Below are 18,513 nucleotides of genomic sequence, written 5' to 3'. Positions count from 1 at the left end.
CTTGTTAGCACCAGTAATCTGGCAGCTTAAGCATTTTGGGTTTTTTTTTTTTTTTTTTTTTTTGCGTTTGCTCTCTCTGTCCGGCGCTTTTACATGAGACTGCAGGCATTTTCAAAGCACAGTGTGTCACGAGCGTTTAAGATGTGGCCTTTTTCCCCCTGCACATTCCAACACCATTATGTTACATTGTTGCTGAATAAAAGGCCGTATTTTGTTCCAGCCCCCCTAGTGAAAGGGCAGAAGTGGACCCAGTTTTTATCTGCTGAACAAATCAATCAGGATTATGTCAGTTGAAAAGAATCACAGACAGCAGTCGCCAGGTGCTGTGTCTGTGTGTCTGAATGTGCATTTGTGTGCACATACATGCACTTCAGTGTGTGAAGGATGGGAACTCTGCAGAGACGGAAAGCACTTGTTGGTCATGAACATAGCGGTATTGGGGACAGAGGTGTCATTTGGGCTCTAAAATGCCAGAGGATATTTTTTTTATTTCTATTTATGTATTTACCCAGGCTCGATTTGACCCACCCCTTTCTTCTCGTCTGTGGGAGGATTGGAAGGGCACTAATTATCATTTCAGCAGAAATGATTAGGAGATCAAACAGGGATCGAATGCCATTTCCTTCCATTAATGCAAGGGGTTTAGAATGCCTGTCAAGGCTGGGCTTGTCCCAAGGCCTGTGGAGAGAGAGAGAGAAAAAAAATGACAGGATGAAGAGAAAAGAGTTAAGAATGGAGGATGGGGATGAGGCTTAAGAGGAGGGGAGCAAGGGGCAGACTGGATGGGACGAGGGTTTGGCATCGGAAAGAGAGAGCTATTCATGAAAATGCCAATGGATTTTAACGTTGTCCATAAAGCCAATACCACTCCCATTTGAAAGGAAAAGATACATGAATCTACTATTTTTGCAATTTAGTGAAAAATATAGCAGCACAATGCCAACTGGCAAATGTTGCTTTTGTTGTTCCATAACAAATCCCCAGACAAAGTATTTGGAGAGATTGATGCAAGAGACTCTGGGACACAATATTATGATCAAGATTCAGTTTTGATAATGTCATGATGATTTTGTCAGGAGTCCTAACTATGAATGTGTTTGTGTGGTAATTTATTAGACACTTGACACCAAACCCAATGCTGTACCTTGTCACCGACTGTTTTTATTTTTATCTCGCAATTTCAGTTTATCAAAGTGCAGCAGAAGTGGAGACTGTCCAATATGGAGGTCCCATGAATAAAAGGTACCATATCTTCCTGAGTATAAGATGAAGGTTTTTAATTTAATTATTATTATTATTATTTACTAATGTGGGAGGCCTTTTGAGCGATACTCCAGTGCAATTCACATTCCAACAAATCATGCAGTCCTTTTAAAAAAATATAATAATCTTTACAATAAATGCCCTTACATGGGTGGCGTTGCGCCTCTGTATGCGTGTCCACACAGAAGGTGGCGCCCTCTGTCTGGTGACTTTCTGTGTGTACCAAAAACTTGGAGCACATGCTTCTTGAATGATCCACTCAGCCAACTAACTGCACAAAAAGCCATATTATAGAAGATATTTGTAATAAAATCCTCACAAAGTAGTCATTCAGTCATGCTAATGTTAGCCATTACCATTCTGCCATATGATGTCATTTTCAATACCCTAACAATTAAATCCACCATGAATCACTGCTTTACATGGTCATGCCATTATTCACAGTCTGAAAATAAATGTAACATTTATAAATAAGTACAAATAAAACCTTTTTGTGTTTACTGGCGGATCGCAAACCAGCTTTAGGGGTGCATACCACCATCTACTGTGTGGGAGTATATGGAGTCATGGCATTAATTATTTTAAGTCAATACAATATAGAACATGAAACAATAAAATAAAAAAAATGAATCAAAATGTCCAATAAATATCTTAATATCTAAGAAAATGCTCACAAAGTAGCCATTCCGTCATGCTAATGTTAGCATTGTGCTATGTGATGTCATTTTCAAGACCCGGACAATTAAATCCACCATGAATAAGTCACGCACCTTGGTAGTCATGTCCTTATTCACGGTCTGAAAATAAATGTAACATTTGTAGATAAGTACAAATATAACTTCTTTGTGTTTACTGGCAAATCGCAAATGAGCTTTAGAGGTGCATACACCACCTACTGTATGGGAGCCTGTGGAATCATGGCATTAATTATTGTAAGTCAATACAATACAGAACATGAAACAATAAAAAAATCTACAATAAATATCTTAACAATATTAGAAAAAGTTTTATATTATTCATATGTCAGTTTGAAAAGACAAGAGTAGCTGTAGTTAATTTATAGCCAAACACTACTGCATCGGTGTTCTGATTCCAATTATTTATTTTTATTGTTTTTACAAAAAAAAAAAAAATAAATAAATAAATAAATAAAACTTAGCAACTACTCTTCAGCTAGGTGAAGACAGGTACAGGTATCTGTCAAGTCTGTCCCTGTCTGGTCCCATGTCCTCCCCTGCTTTGGTCTTTGTCACTTTCTGTTTGCGTCTGCTTTACACTTTGATCCTCTGTATTTGTTTTTCAGTTAGGATACTTTAGTAACTGGTATTATTTGCATTTTACCACTAGAGTCATTGCTTGTAATTTCTGTTAGTTTTTGATTTTGTCACACATTAGTTTCAGCCCCTGCCTTTAATTGTCTTGTTGATCACTTTCCAGTTCTCACCTTTGTTTTTCCTGGTTTTGTTTCTTTGCTTGTTCCGTGTATAGATTCTTCTGCAGTATATTTAGTTTATTTCTGCCTGCTCATATTTCCTCCCTCCACGCCTCCATTTCTGTCTGCTTTGCTTTTTGGCTGACTGCACCCTCTTGATCTCATCTTTGTCTCTTTGTTCCCCACACCTGTGCCTTGTTTACTGTGAGTGCCACCTCTGTTATTTAAGCCTTGTGTGTTTGGTTATTCTTGCTAGTTCGTTGTTTCTGTAAACCTCCTCCAAGCCTCTTGTCATAGTCCTGATTGCTTTGTATTTTTGGATCACGGTTTTGTCTCAGTCTCTGAACTCTGTGTTACTGTGTTTTTGACCTCAGCCAGTTTTTGACCACACCTCAGCCTTACCCTTCTGATACCTCTGCCACGTTGACTGCTACTCTGTGTACCGAACAACTGCCTGCTTTTGAGATAAAGCCTTTTTTGTTCAATCCTACACTCTTGTGTGTGAGTCTGCCTTTGTGTCCCCACCCTCTGAGCCACATTGCCTTACAGCATGACAGTATCAAAACACAAAACTAAATAAACCCCAATAATACAATAGATGCCAATCATTAGAGTACACCACAACAATGCAACAAAACCTTCACAAAGTAAAGAGCCAGTCATACAGAAAATAAGTGTAACATATGCCAGTAGGGCAGCTCTGATGGCTTTTTCCTGAATGTGGCCTCCAGTCTGCATTAAGAAGCAGACTATGAAACAGTCAGGATAAGAACTCAAGTGTCCAAATCTGAGAAAATGCTAACAGTGGAACCTGATGCTGTATTGCAGAGTTTTGTTCATGTTTGGATCTAAGATCGAAATTTGTGTTGCATTAGTAGTAATGGGGCCTTTGCCTTTGACATGGTCCTCAATTTAACAGGCAGCTTACACTTTTACCTATGGTTCCAATCTTTGAGTGTTAGTGTTTAATACCAATATAGCAAGTGGCAGTCAGAATGGGGATGTGTTCTCAGGGTGCCAGGTTTAGAAAATCAGAGTAGAACCTGTGTTCTTGAAAGAAGTTATGCAATGTCAACCAAATAATGTCTTTGCTGTTTGTACCACAGTGGTTTGTGGAGGGGAGCGCCAGTCATGGCTACTGATTGCTTCAGAATCAGAACACCAATGGATCTCATTGTCACTAATCAATTTTCACCCCAAAACAAAATGTAAGTCTGCTGAAAATAATGGCAATTTCTGAATATTACGGAAAGAAGCTCAGTAACTGCTTGCCTTTTTGTTACCTTCATGGATGGAGCATGCTAGGCAAGATGTCTCCTGTCATTATCTATCAATCAATCAATCAATTTTTTATATAGCGCCAAATCACAACAAACAGTTGCCCCAAGGCGCTTTATATTGTAAGGCAAGGCCATACAATAATTATGTAAAACCCCAACGGTCAAAACGACCCCCTGTGAGCAAGCACTTGGCTACAGTGGGAAGGAAAAACTCCCTTTTAACAGGAAGAAACCTCCAGCAGAACCAGGCTCAGGGAGGGGCTGCTGGGACTGGTTGGGGCTGAGGGCGAGAACCAGGAAAAAGACATGCTGTGGAGGGGAGCAGAGATCGATCACTAATGATTAAATGTAGAGTGGTGCATACAGAGCAAAAAGAGAAAGAAACAGTGCATCATGGGAACCCCCCAGCAGTCTAAGTCTATAGCAGCATAACTAAGGGATGGTTCAGGGTCACCTGATCCAGCCCTAACTATAAGCTTTAGCAAAAAGGAAAGTTTTAAGCCTAATCTTAAAAGTAGAGCGGGGTGTCTGTCTCCCTGATCTGAATTGGGAGCTGGTTCCACAGGAGAGGAGCCTGAAAGCTGAAGGCTCTGCCTCCCATTCTACTCTTACAAACCCTAGGAACTACAAGTAAGCCTGCAGTCTGAGAGCGAAGCGCTCTATTGGGGTGATATGGTACTATGAGGTCCCTAAGATAAGTTGGGACCTGATTATTCAAAACCTTATAAGTAAGAAGAAGAATTTTAAATTCTATTCTAGAATTAACAGGAAGCCAATGAAGAGAGGCCAATATGGGTGAGATATGCTCTCTCCTTCTAGTCCCCGTCAGTACTCTAGCTGCAGCATTTTGAATTAACTGAAGGCTTTTTAGGGAACTTTTAGGACAACCTGATAATAATGAATTACAATAGTCCAGCCTAGAGGAAATAAATGCATGAATTAGTTTTTCAGCATCACTCTGAGACAAGACCTTTCTGATTTTAGAGATATTGCGTAAATGCAAAAAAGCAGTCCTACATATTTGTTTATCTACACAACACAAAGCCTGCACATGTGACTGCACATAAAACTCAACAGGTTCCACCAGATAATGGCACAACCATTTAGCAGTTTATGTAAAAAAAACAAAAAACAAAAACATTCCTCAGTGGTTCTCAGACTTTTTGTGCGTGAAACACGTACGCCACATGTTTCGTGGGGCGGCACAACACACGCACACGTGTGATACACGTGTGTGTTGCTTTTTGTAATGCCACACATCCAGCTTGAAAGTGATCGTCTGCTGACAGTTTTTGTACTGACAGCAGCGAATGGCCACACATTTTCTAAGTGTCCAGCAAGCGGTGTTGGATGTGTGTCACCTGGAATTTGGCCAACACCTGCCACAAGAGGGATCGAATGGGCTCTCACAGCGCACACTCTGTCTTTCGGCCACTAGTGTGTGCGAATAATTGTAGCAACAGGTGTACGAGGTGGTGGAGGGAACTCCAGTTTTTCACAAATGGCATGTAATTCCTCCTCCGTGTGCTAGTCGGCTTCAGTCGTGTTATGTGTGAAGGTGGACCTTAGCAGGGGTAGGATGGCAGTTTTTGGTTTTAAAATTAATTCCTTGGGTATTTTTAGTTGATTCAAAAGTGTGCATTCAGTATGGACACCTATTTATTCTGTTACGATGGGGCTGGAGCACAACCTGGGTGAGAGTTTCTTCCTGGACAAAGTGCCAGACGAACAGACAGACGGACTCTGACTCAGAAGGAACAATCCATTTTCAGTTGCACTTGAACTTCTCAGAGACTCAAGCGGATATCTGGGAGATTGCCGCAGAGTGAAACGAGGGGGCAGAATCAGCGGTGCAGATGAGGTTGTGATTGTTTCAGCATGTCAGATGAGGGAAATGTCAAAGAGAATGTGAGAGATGACCTCTGTGTTCATCGCCCATTAATGACCCTGCAGCTCCCAGCTTCATTTTCCCGCTCATCAAAAACATTAAAAAAAACATTTCTTCCTGTCTCCAATAGTCATTTCCCCCCGCATTGTATTTATGTATTGAAAAAAAGGTAATAGATCAAGCACATTCCATTATTCTCTTATAAGATCATTAGCAAATATAATTAGATATGAAAGAAAGTAATTTGGAGAGGAGAGGGGAGAAAAGCGCTATCAGGCAGAGAAGACAGATTGTAGCATCAGAGTGTTTGGGCTTAAATTGCTCAGTGGAGGTATTATCAAGCCGGCAATCTTTTAGCCTCAGAAACAGTTTTGAAGAAACAGAGAGAGAGAGAGAGAGAGAGAGAGGCCACTAACATTTACTTCATTGTGTTTCCCAAACTGCAATCAGTCTTTTTGCCTTCTGTTGTTTTCTCCAAATCCTTCCATCCTGTCGTACACATCACCTTGTACGAGACCCGAGAGTTTGCAGCAAAACAAAACTGAGTTTACAAAAAGAAAATGACTTGACACAGAGTCATCTCACACACACACACACACACACACACACACACACACACACACACACACACACATTATCACAGACAACAGGAAACAGGTAACCTTTTTTACCTGCTTCTTGCACATATTGATTCAGCTTTTGTATTATTTTTGCAACTTTAAATAACAGAAATAACACACAAATTGCGTTGCGCCTTGATGTGGCATCGCGCGGAACCTTTTTCCCAGCACGTCTTGTCTTGTGTCTCCCTCTCTCTCTCTCGCCCGCCCGCCTGCTCTCCACCCGAACACGTTTTTTTCGGCACTCTTTGTTGCACCTTAACACCACACTGTGTTTGTCTAATAGGGATCTGAGCAGAAAGCAGACTGAGAGCACAACAATCCTGCTGCGTTTCACCACAAATTTGCTTTTTTTCTCCCTCGTCTTCTTCTTTAGTTGTGCTTTGAGGGATTGGTGGAGGCAGGGAGGGTGCAGAGGAGGGGCGGCAGGGTGGATGTGGATTTTTCTAGTCTTTTGTGTGAAATCACAGGGAATGGTAACTATAAACATCCTGTATTCATTAAAACCATCTAAAAATACAATTTTGAGGAGTGTGTGTGTGTGTGTGTGTGTGTTTGGGGGGGCACTCACTTCCTTGCCGTTCCTCCTCGGTGTATACAAGCAGGCCGTGTTATGCCTGGTGCCGCTCATATTTACATATTTATAAATTCTAGGCTGTACAATGAGATGAGGCTGTGCCAAGAACAACACTTTCTGCTCATGTAGGACCCGGATGCCTGGGAGAGGGAACAAAAAAAAAAAAAAAAGCCACCTTCAGCAGTACAGAGGGGTTTCACAGAACACAACTTTGTCACGTTCCAGCCCCAACGAGTAGAGCTGGATGTGCTGCAGGAATAGCGGTGATGGGCCCTCAGACAGAGTCCGATCTCATCCACAAGGCAGTAGACCAGACACGTTACCAAAGTGTTTCCAGTGACATGGATACTGGACTTCTTGTGCATTTGTGATATTGCAAAAAAAGGTACTGCTAGCCTTTATCTTAGTGTCTAATCCTAAAGGCCCTGTCACACCTTGACGATTTAGCCAGCGTTTTCCAATCATATTAAAAAACGCTGGCTTAAGTCTAATATGTTAAGGGTATGATTTTTATAAGTTAAGAGCACGTTGAAGCCCATTGAAACATGCTGAAGCTCGCTGATCCTAATAAGCTGAGCTCCTCAAAATATTTTGGGCATGCTGAAAATTTTCGTGTGATTCATACGTCCGGCACATGTGGGACATAAGTTGCGATTGTTGGCACACATTTCTTGTAATTTACTCAGAAGTCTAAATACGTCCATTAATGGTGGCCACTGATTGGCTGAAACCTGCTGTCCTCATGCAGATCGACTGTTTCATTCACATACAGATTAAATCTGACCTGTTCATTTCAGTCCAATTCACCATCACAGATGGACATGAATTAACATAAAGCTCCTGATTTTTGAAAATGACCTCTGAAAATACTTTAATTTGCGGCTGGAAACACAGCGTTTTAAAGTGAGTCCCTCTCTGGTTTTTCTGCTCCAGGTGCATTTCTCGTGCTAGTGTTAAATGGTAAATAGACTGCATTTATATAGCGCTTTTCCATCTGCATCAGACGCTCAAAGCGCACTTTACAATTATGCCTCACATTCACCCTGATGTCACGGTGCTGCCATACAAGACGCTCACCACACATGGCGAGCAATAGGGGATTAAAGACCTTGCCCAAGGGCCCTTAGTGATTTTCCAGTCAGGCAGGGATTTGAACTGAGGATCTTCTGGTCTCAAGCCCAACACCTTAACCACTATACCATCACCTCCCCCTGTTGCGCTGTGATGATTTAAAGCCCCGTCGCTGTCAGTGTGATCATCAGACGACCTGATCGATCGTGATCACACCTGATTGATGCGCTGTTACTTTTTAAAGCATCGCCGCTGTCCGCATGATCATCAGATGACCTGCTCGGTCAGGTGTGGTCACACCTGATTTAATGTGCTGTTAAAACATTTAAAGCGCCATCACTGTCAGTGATCATCACACCAACAGATCACACAGCACTTCATTCAGATCACAACTGATCATGATCAACTGGCGCTTTAAAAGTTTAAATCATCACAGCATTTCATTATTCAGGTCTGTGATGACCTGATCACATCTAATCAGCTAACCTGATCAGAAATCAACAGTGCTTTAAACATTTAAAGAGACAGCACTTCATTCATTCATGGCAGTGTTTACCACAGCCAGTCCACTCATCAGCATTCTGTACACAATGAAAATGGTCCACCAAGATAAGAAATGAAAATAAATAAATAATGTTAAATTACTCTGTTTCTGACCCACACGAAACTGTGCAGTACTGACCCGAACCACTGGGTGGAAACAGGGCTGTCGGTATACGCTGGCTAATCGTCAAGGTGTGACAGCTGCATTAATTTATTAGACGTATGCCAGCGTTTTAATATGGTTAGCATATGCAGGCTAAATCTTCAAGGTGTGACAGGGCCTTAAGTTTAGACTCTTTCATAATTGCTGGATTTCACGACTGCTCTGCTGCATGTTGTTGCATCTTCTCCAAATGTAGTGATTGTACGGCTACCCACATCACCACTTGGGCAGTGACATACAGTGTAAACAAAGTGCAGCTTTGCATGCTATCTATTCCATGGGAAGATTCATTCATTCATTTTTCTGTACCCACTTACTCCAATCAAGGGTCACGGAGAGAGGCTGGATCCTATCCCAGCAGTCATAGGGCGAGGAGGCGGCACACACCCTGGACAGGACACCAGTCTGTCACAGGTCTGTCTGGGAAGATTCTGAATCTTAAAACTACAAAGATCAGCAGTGTTTTCAAGTATAAGTCGCACATTTATTCTGTATTAGCAGCACTTCAATTTTAGGATTTTTGTGCATTTTTTTTTGTATTGTACTTTTTTATTATGGTGTTCCTGTATTTTCCGGACTATAAGTCGCACCGGAGTATAAGTCACACCAGCCACTTATCCATTATAAAGAAAAATAAACCATAGATAAGTCGCACTGGAGTATAAGTCGCATGGACATACAAGTATGTTAACATGAAAGTTCAGATGATAATATTATATTATGATGATAATATCTGCACGTTGTTCGAGCACCCATGTGCGGACTCGTTCCTCTAGCTGTGGCCATCTAGCTTTTAGCCCGTGATTAGTTTTTGTTTTTTTCATGGTGGTTAGAGTAACCTCCGCTTTCCTCCAGTCCCTCACAAGTTTCTCACTCACTCCAAACTCTCTCTCTGCTGCTCGATTACCATTTTCGGATGCATATTTCACCAGTCGCAACTTGTAATCTGCAGAGTATGCTTTTCTTTTGGTGGCATTTTTTTCTGGCCTTCTCGTTGTCTTGTTAAGTTATCAGTAATGTCGAAATTTTAATTTTCTATGGTAGTCAGAAGTCGCAGGAACAGTCACACAAGCCTTGAGTGCCCTCTCGTGAGCTGCATTTTACCTACGGATATGTTTGTATTTTGCGGACCACATTGCGAGTCCGAACCATGCAGCACCTACCTGCACAGCTCATGACCGACCCTGTGGTGTCGACAGCCAGCTCTTCCAAGTGCATATGCTAATCCTCCGTCGTCGCTCACCCATTGCTCCCACGCAGTCTCAGCATCAACTCTGCTCACACTGATATCCAAGGGTTGAAGCTGTTTTGTTAGCCTCCCAGAATAAGCACCGTGTTCGTCTGCTTCACACACTGTTTCACAATCATTGTCTGGGTGAGTGAGGAATACGCATCCATTGTTCTGTTCTCTGATTGGTTATCGTGACCAGCGTAACCTATAGGACGGCTGCCATACTACAGTGCCCATGATGCATTGCATTTCCATTTCTGGTGGCCATTTTAAACATAGAGCAGCTCTGTCACGTAAAATTGTTTTATTACGGTAAATTAATTGAGAATCTACCGGTATATTTTTCATTTATAAGTCGCACTGGAGTATAGGTCGCACCCCCTGCCAAAACATGTAAAAAGTGCGACTTATAGTCCGGAAAATACGGTAATTCATTTATGATTGGAATATATCTTGTTTTTAGTGTTAGAATTCTTGGAAGCCCAGTATAAATACTTGACTTTTTGATGTAGAAGTTGAACTAGAGTATGAATCAAAGGACCTCTCAAACTAGAAACAAAGGAAAAAAAAACATTTATGTGACGAAGCTCATTTGCATTCTACTTTTACGTCCGCCAAGGATGCACCTTTGAGATTCCATGGAATGTAAAGTGCCTTACAAATAAATGTATAAAATGTATTATTATTATTATTAATAAAATCATTGACGTTTATTGTCTGTCTGTCTGTTAGCAGGATTACGTCAAAACTACTACACAGATTTGGACAACATTTTCACCACAGATAGGTATTAGGCCAAGGAAAGAAGCCATTAAATTTTGGAGGTGATCTGGATTCTGGATCAAGATTGACTTGATTACATCCAAAAACTACTTCATGGATTCTCACCAAATTTGCACCACAGATAGATATTAGGACATGAAAGATTCCACTGAATTTTGGAGGTAATCTGGATTGGCAGACATCAGAAATCTCGGGTTGCTCTTGTTTTCTCTTATTTTGTTATGTTCAAGCCTGTCACCTGATGGCAGTGCTAAATTTAACCAATTAGCTTCTTTCCTCATGCAGCACATACGAGGTGATTTTCAGCTGACAATGTTGCACATTTCGATTACCCATAATTCTTTTCAGTGCAGTGCGTTACCCAGAAGTGATGCTGGCCTGCATCAGTGCAGTCAAGAAAACTGGCCTGAACAGTTTAACTAATCTAACAAACTCAAACCCTAACACCCCAGAGGGGAAATACACACACACACTCTAAATCTGGTCTGCTCACAATCTCAGCCATGCTGATCTATGAAAAGATAAATCATAAAGCCGTTGCAGCTGCAGATTTCAGTTTAAATTATTTCATCACTGCTCAAACTGCTGCCCAAGACTAAGACAAATATGTCTTATTGCACAGACTCAAGAGCCAAATGTGTGGGTGAGAAACAGTGATCAGGCTTAGGGAGCTGATGGTCAAGTCATTAAAGTGGTGAGCTTATGACCAGAGAATCCTCTGTTCAAATCCCCTTCAGACTGGAAAATCTCCTGGGGACCTTGGGCAAGGTCTCAGCGTGTTCCCAGTCTGCAGTTGGTCGCCTTGCATGGCAGCACCCTGACATCGATGGGTGAATGTGAGGCATCACTGTAAAGCACTTTGAGCATGAAAGTGTGACGGAGGCCAGCAGGAGTCACTGTCCATGTGGTCGTCAATGGGCCTCACTCCCCTGACAGCCAAAGGATACTCTGGTCCTTAACATTTTAATTGAACCTTTATTTAACCAGGTTAGTCCCACTGAGATCGAGATCTCTTTTGCAAGGGAGACCTGGACAATTGTAAAGTCTCCCATTCACCTAACCTGCATGTCTTTTAAATTATCAAGGTACCAACATCAAGGTACATGCATGCTGGATCATGCACAGAAAAATGCACCACATGAGCAAAATATCATAGCTGATGTTCTCTCACCATGCAAGCAGCATTCCTCCTCTAACTACTTGACTGACTGACATTCCAGTGGTACTCAAGAATCCTCCAAAGAGATCATGTAGTAGATTCTTGGTAAAATCTCTTGTGGTCCTTTTATGTGACTGGAGTAGAGCCTGTACTTGGAGACAGAACCCATAAGATGAAAGTTCACTTTCATATTGTGGCGAGCCTTTAGGTCATTTCTTCAGAATGCCCAGACATAATCATGTTATCAATATGGAGCTAATCAATTTTTGTTAGTGGGCCGTTAAAAGATCAAACCGTTGTCAAGTGTTTATGCAGGTTGTCCATTAACCAAATTGTCGGCTGTTTAGATGTTAACATTCAACCTAAACGATAAACCACATCGAATTTACAGAGAAATTAAAATTATGAACAAATGAAGCATCTGCTCGGCAAACTGCACTGGATCAAAACAAAACTTAATTGAACGACAGTGAGATTTATATTTCCAAAGCTCAGTTTGTGTATAATGAGATATTTGTGCTGCTGTGACATTGGAAAAAAAAAATACTGTACCACAAAGTCACATGGACTCAAAATGATGAAATCCTCAAAACTTTCAAAATAATTTAAATGATCTTATTTCATTAAGTGAAGTCACACAGAAGCATAATATCAGATCACTTTTGTTGTAAAACATACTAATGCCTTAAGCTCATGTAGTCTGAAGGTGGTAAAAAATAAAATCCTTCTCGTAAGATTTTATGATCAAGACTGTGTAAATATATATATTCCCCCCCCATTTTTTGGAGCTTGTATATCTAATGTTTCTATTCATGGATTCAGACCCTGAAAAGCATGAGCTCTGTTTAAGTCTGTAAGGTACAAATAAAAATCAACCAACAAACAAATCAATTAATTTTGTTTTGTTTTTTCCCAAATCATGCTATACATACAGCAGAAGGAACTGTGTCAGCATAGCAAAATAAATAGTTATAAAAAGTAAATTGTGAATTGAAGCAATTTTATATTTATTATAAACAGAATAAATAGCCAATAAAAAAAAGTAAAATAAATCCAAAGCAAATGTTGCTCAACAAAAGCATTAAGGCACATCCACGTACTTAAATATGATGTGGAAGCGGAAAAATATCCCTGCATAGCTACAAGTTGCAATGAAATATTGGAAATTGACCACAGCATGCTGAACAAGCCAATTTTTATTTATTCCTTTAAAAGATCACGAGAATCTCTGTGGTTGCACACACCCACAGCACCCTCTGCAGACTCTGATTTTGATTGAATATGTCGCAGATTTGTCGTAGCACCACCAGTAAAGATGCAAAATACTGAAATGCTGCATGCACTTTGTTGTGCATTTACTTCTTAATTAGTAGAAATGCCGAAAGTGCAGTAATCACTTAATTGTGCTGACATGGGTGCAACCATTATGAACTACTTCTGTGCTTTCTCAATCATAATGCAGACAATACCACCTAGTGGGCATGCAAATGCTGGCAGAAGTTGGGTTTTTCTTTTTTATGATGGCGTGTGGCAGCATGGTGGAATAGTGATTAGCACTGCTGCCTCACAGCAAGAAGGTCATGGGATCAATTCCTGCCTGTGGAGTTTGCATGTTCTCCCCATGTTTGCATGGGTTCCCTCCCGGTGATCTGGCTTCCTCTCACATCCAAAGACATACAGATTAGGTTGACTGGAAACTTTAAAGTGTCCGCAGATGTGCAAGTGTTTGTCTGTATGTGGCCCTGCAACAGACTGGCGTCCTCTCCAGGTTGTACCCTGCCTCACACCCTATGATTGCTGGCATAGGCTCCAGCCCCCCCCAATGAGTGAGTGAGAGTGATAACAGTGTCTGAGAAGCTTACCGTGAAGCTGGACACATGATCAAAGAGCATGTTGTCCAGAATCACACCTCATATCTAAACTCGAGTGGAGATAGAAGGATTCCGACAGCATGTCTTCATCGTTGTCATTTAAAATGAAGAAACGCTGCAAAACGCCACAGTCCTGTCTTGTATGGTGTTGAGCTGCAACACGCCAGCCTTCGCTTGGCAAGTGCCTGTTGTGTGATGTTTTCACAGACTGCTATTAATGTCAGGTGAAGCCTCAGAGACCACACACTAATGCGTGCACACACAGTCCACCGCATCCCGAGGCGGACGCCGACACATGCTCGGAGTGCAGTGGCACGCCATTGTTCCAACCTCCTTCCCATTTATCCATTCTGTTAAGCATGACACATGTATTAACAGTGGATGGATCCTGGAGCTGTGCGTCCTCACACCATATGTTTTCCTTTCATTGGCTCTCTCTTCCCTCCAATAACCACATCTGTTATCTGCCAGCACACCACATGAGGGCGCTCTTACTCTTCCACACTCCATAGCTTTGCTGTTCTGGCTCAAATGAAGTAAATACTACAACTGGCTTTCACAGTCAGGTCACTTATGTGCACTCTGGTCAAAGCCTATGGTTGCCATGGTAACCTCTCATGCAAAGCAGGATGTATCTGAAGAAAGCTCTAATTGCTACGATTTGCATTCAAGTGATAACTGATTTGCAGAGCAGGTTTTCTATGTCTGTGAGGTGCATCTGCCGCCTGCCCGAATGGGAAATTAAAAAATGTGAGGAGAAGTTATGCTAAATCTATAAAGTTGGCCGGGAAATCTCTCCCCGTTCACAGCAGCAGTTGTTTGGGGAGAAGGAGTACCGTGCTTAAATAATAACATTCCAGGTGGCTTAGTTAATGAACAGTGAAAATCAAATATGGGACCTAAGCTGGAGCTCGTTACTCCAACTTTCTTTACAGAGAAATCAAAGGCACAAGTGCCCTTGGGGAGGGACTTTTTTTTAACTACAAACAAGCAAACTTTATTTTCTGTACCGTTATTCATGGAGCCTTCTGCAAATTAAAAAAATTATTACAAATATCAGGTTTGGTCATGAAATATTTACAGGTGCTTTCACTTTTTGTCTCACCAGAGTGTCATGATTTTAAGAAATATAAAATGGTGGATAAAAATTTCTTGTGGTGCCACATTTGACCATCACTTTAAATCAGTTTGGCCCTCAGAGGAAAAAAACAAAAAACAAAAACTTGACAAAACTCAAAGATTTTAAAAAAGGTTTTTTTTTATGTTTGATCCACCGAACAGACAGATCTCAAGGAACGAAACATTATTTCCTTTTGTGTTGAGTTGTTTTAAACCTTCAACAATTGAAGTCTGTAAAACAATCTGTCCCAGAGAAACAGAAGTTGATTTACTTAAATCTATTGTTACAGTGCATCCAGAAAGTATCACGCACTTCATCTTTTTCCATATTTTGTTATGTTGCAACCTTATTCTAAACGCCCCATGATAACAACATGAGAAGTTTTTTTTTTTTGATTGTTTTGCAAATTTATTAAAAAAAAAAAAAAAAAAAACTAAAACCATGTGTACATAAGTATTCACGGCATTTGCTCAGTACTTTGTTGATGCACCTTTGGCAGCAATTACAGCCTCAAGTCTTCTTGAATATGATGCTTCAAGCTTGGTGCACCTGTCTTTGGGCAGTTTTGTCCATTCGTCTTTGCAGCACCTCTCAAGCTCCATCAGGTTGGATGTGGAGTGTAGGTGCACAGCCATTTACAGACCTCTCCAGAGATGTTCAATTGGATTCAGGTCTGGACTCTGGCTGGGCCACTCAAGGATATTCACAGTTGTCCAGAAGCCACTCCATTGATATCTTGGCTGTGTGCTTAGGGTCAATGTCCTGCTAAAAAGATGAACCGTCTCTTCAGTCTGAGATGACGAGCACTCTGGAGTAGGTTTCCACCTAGGATGTCTCTGTACATTGCTACATTCATCTTTCCTTCAGTCCTGACTTGTCTTCCAGGTCCTGCTGCTGAAAAACATCCCCACAGCATGATGCTGCCACCACCATGCTTCACTGTAGGGATGGTGCCTGGTTTCCTCCAAACATGATGCCTGGTATTCATGCAAAGAGTTCAATCTTTGTCTCATCAGACCAGAGAATTTTGTTTCTCATGGTCAGAGAGTCCTTCAGGTGCCTTATGGCAAACTCCAGGTGGGCTGCCATGTGCCTTTTACTAAGGAGTGGCTTCCATCTGGCCACAATATGGTTGTCCTTCTGGAAGGTTCTCCTCTCTCCACAGAGGAATGCTGGAGCTTTGACAGCATGACCATCAGGTTCTTGGTCACCTCATTACTGAGGTCTTTCTCACCTGATCGCTCAGTTTAGACGGGCAGCCAGCTCTAGGAAGAATCCCTGGTGGATCTAAACTTCTTCCATTTACAGATGATGGAGGCCACTGTGCTCATTGAGACCTTCAAAGCAGCAGAAAAGTTTCTGTACCCTTCCCCAGATTTGTGCCTTGAGACAATCCTGCCTCAAAGGTCCACAGACAATTCCTTTGACTTCATGCTTGGTTTGTGCTCTGACATGCACTGTCAACTATGGGTCCTTAATGTAGACAGGTGTGTGTCTTTCCAAATCATGTCCAATCAACTGAATTTACCCCAGGTGGACTCCAATTAAGCTGAAGAAACATCTCAAGGATGCATCAGTGGAAACAGGATGCACCTGAGCTCAATTTGAGCTTTGCGGCAAAGTCTGGAATACCATACATGTGAGTACACATGATTTATTAGTTTTGATTTTTAATAAATTTGCAGAAATCTAAAAAAAAAAAAATTCACATTGTCATTTTGGAGTATTATGTGTTAATGTTGTGGAAAATATGAATTTCATCCATTTTGGAATAAGGCTGTAACATTAAAAAAATGTGGCTAAAGTGCAAGTGCTCTGAATATTTTTCTAGATGCCGTGTATTTAAGAACATGGCAAAAAAAAGAAAAATCTGCTGATATGTCAAGTAAAATTAACATTTTTTTTAAATTAGTTTTTGCTGAAATAATCTAAACCTCATGTTTGGAAACAATGTCCACAGTGACAGGCTTAATTTGAAGTCGCTGCCAGTAAAATAAATCCAACATCAACTTATACATATTATATATTGTAAAGGAGAAAAAGGTTTGTCTGTTAAAGCATGTTATTCCATTTAATTGCATATGTCAAAAAATAAAAAGATAATTACAAACTTAGGAAAAGGATTTGTCTTCTTAAACAGTTCAGCAATTGTTTCTGAGAAAATTTATGAATCAAATTTGAAATAAAAACACTGAAGTGTTGCTATTGTAAAATAAGTAGTAATTGTTAAACAATTATGTTCACAGTTATTTTATTGTATTTGTGTTGTCTCACTCTTTTCATGGGCTCCGCCTTTGGCTTTATTCAGTGTCTTAGCTCGCCATCTTGTGGTGAAATCCGATATCAATTCATACAAGTCCATCACAAATGTGAATGTGCAAATCTCACTTTACTTTGTTTACAATATAAATGAGCTTAAAAGATCCGCGTGTTCCAGGATTTTAAGATCAGCACTTCTTCTGCTGAAATCATTTAATTAAGACGCTGTTTTCTGGAACCGTCCTCTAATATCTGAAGCGATCGTCGTGGAGGATTAAAGCCGGAGGCCCCTTTGTCACATGTGAGGCTGGCTGCAGAGAAATGGCAGCGATGTTGGCTGCACACTGAGTATTACTCAGCGGAGAATCTCCGAGATGTTTTATCACGTTATTAGCTCTTTATTTTCCCTCAGATACGGCATTTCATTCGGATATCCATTTCTGTCTTTGTGAAAGTGCAGCTCAAATAAACCCGTGTATTAATTTTAGTTTTGTCAGATTCATAACGCCACTTTAGGAGAACATGACATGCAAATGTGTTCGGTGCTGTTTTATTGCAAAATAATTTTCAAAGAAGTTGCTGAGGGAATGAAAGTGTAGAAAAAGAAGGGGGGGGGCGTGTTTTATTATTAGTGGCTGCTGCTGTGGACCTAATTACAGTTCTGCATTCTTACTGTCTCAGACTTAAAAAAAAAAAAAAAAGAAAAAAATGTTCTGAAAATTACTCTCCGTCACACTTCTTCTCACACTCACTGAGTCAACAAACCTGTTTGGAACAAGAATGAAAATACTCCAGCTGTCAGATCCTTATATGTCTCGTATCATTTTGGAAATGATTATTTCATTTAACACTTCCGCGGTGCCGCAGTGTAATCATGTGTGCTGAAGATGCAGGAACGGATACGTGGAACAGTTTGATCAAACTCAAACCTCGCCTTTCCAAATGTCAATCTGCTTGATTTTCATTGATGCACAAACCAACGCAGTACTACTGCAACAAATACAACATGAAAAATGGATGATACTGCTAATAAGAGTTATGGCTTTGAGGTCATTTGTGGTGGGACGGCACTGGATTGAGGTATCACGCATAATTATGTATATGGTATGTGTCTATATCATAACAATGCACAAAATCCAAAATTCACTGAAAATGAATTGAATGAATTTTTTTCTGTTGAAAAGCAGAAAAAAGGTGTTACGATGTAAAACAGGCAGTGAGTCACCGTCTTCAGTTAAAGCATGAAAAAAGCT

At 40.7% G+C, this 18,513-nt stretch overlaps 1 protein-coding gene and 1 long non-coding RNA gene across 2 annotated transcripts in view; both read left to right on the top strand.

Annotated features, from left to right (window-relative positions):
• The window catches only part of znf536 (zinc finger protein 536), a 740,368-nt gene that overhangs the window by 654,172 nt on the left and 67,683 nt on the right, over positions 1-18,513 (top strand). The gene's annotated exons all lie outside the window — the stretch shown is intronic.
• On the top strand, positions 2,300-11,803 carry LOC117522223. Its single transcript, XR_004564179.1, has 3 exons — positions 2,300-2,311; positions 3,524-3,529; positions 11,724-11,803. It is a non-coding gene; the product is annotated as an uncharacterized LOC117522223 (long non-coding RNA).

Source organism: Thalassophryne amazonica, chromosome 2, assembly GCF_902500255.1.
Source record: "Thalassophryne amazonica chromosome 2, fThaAma1.1, whole genome shotgun sequence".
Classification (NCBI taxonomy): Eukaryota; Metazoa; Chordata; class Actinopteri; order Batrachoidiformes; family Batrachoididae; genus Thalassophryne; species Thalassophryne amazonica.
The sequence above is the reverse complement of the archived record's forward strand: the minus strand, read 5'-3'. Positions and strand labels throughout refer to the sequence as shown.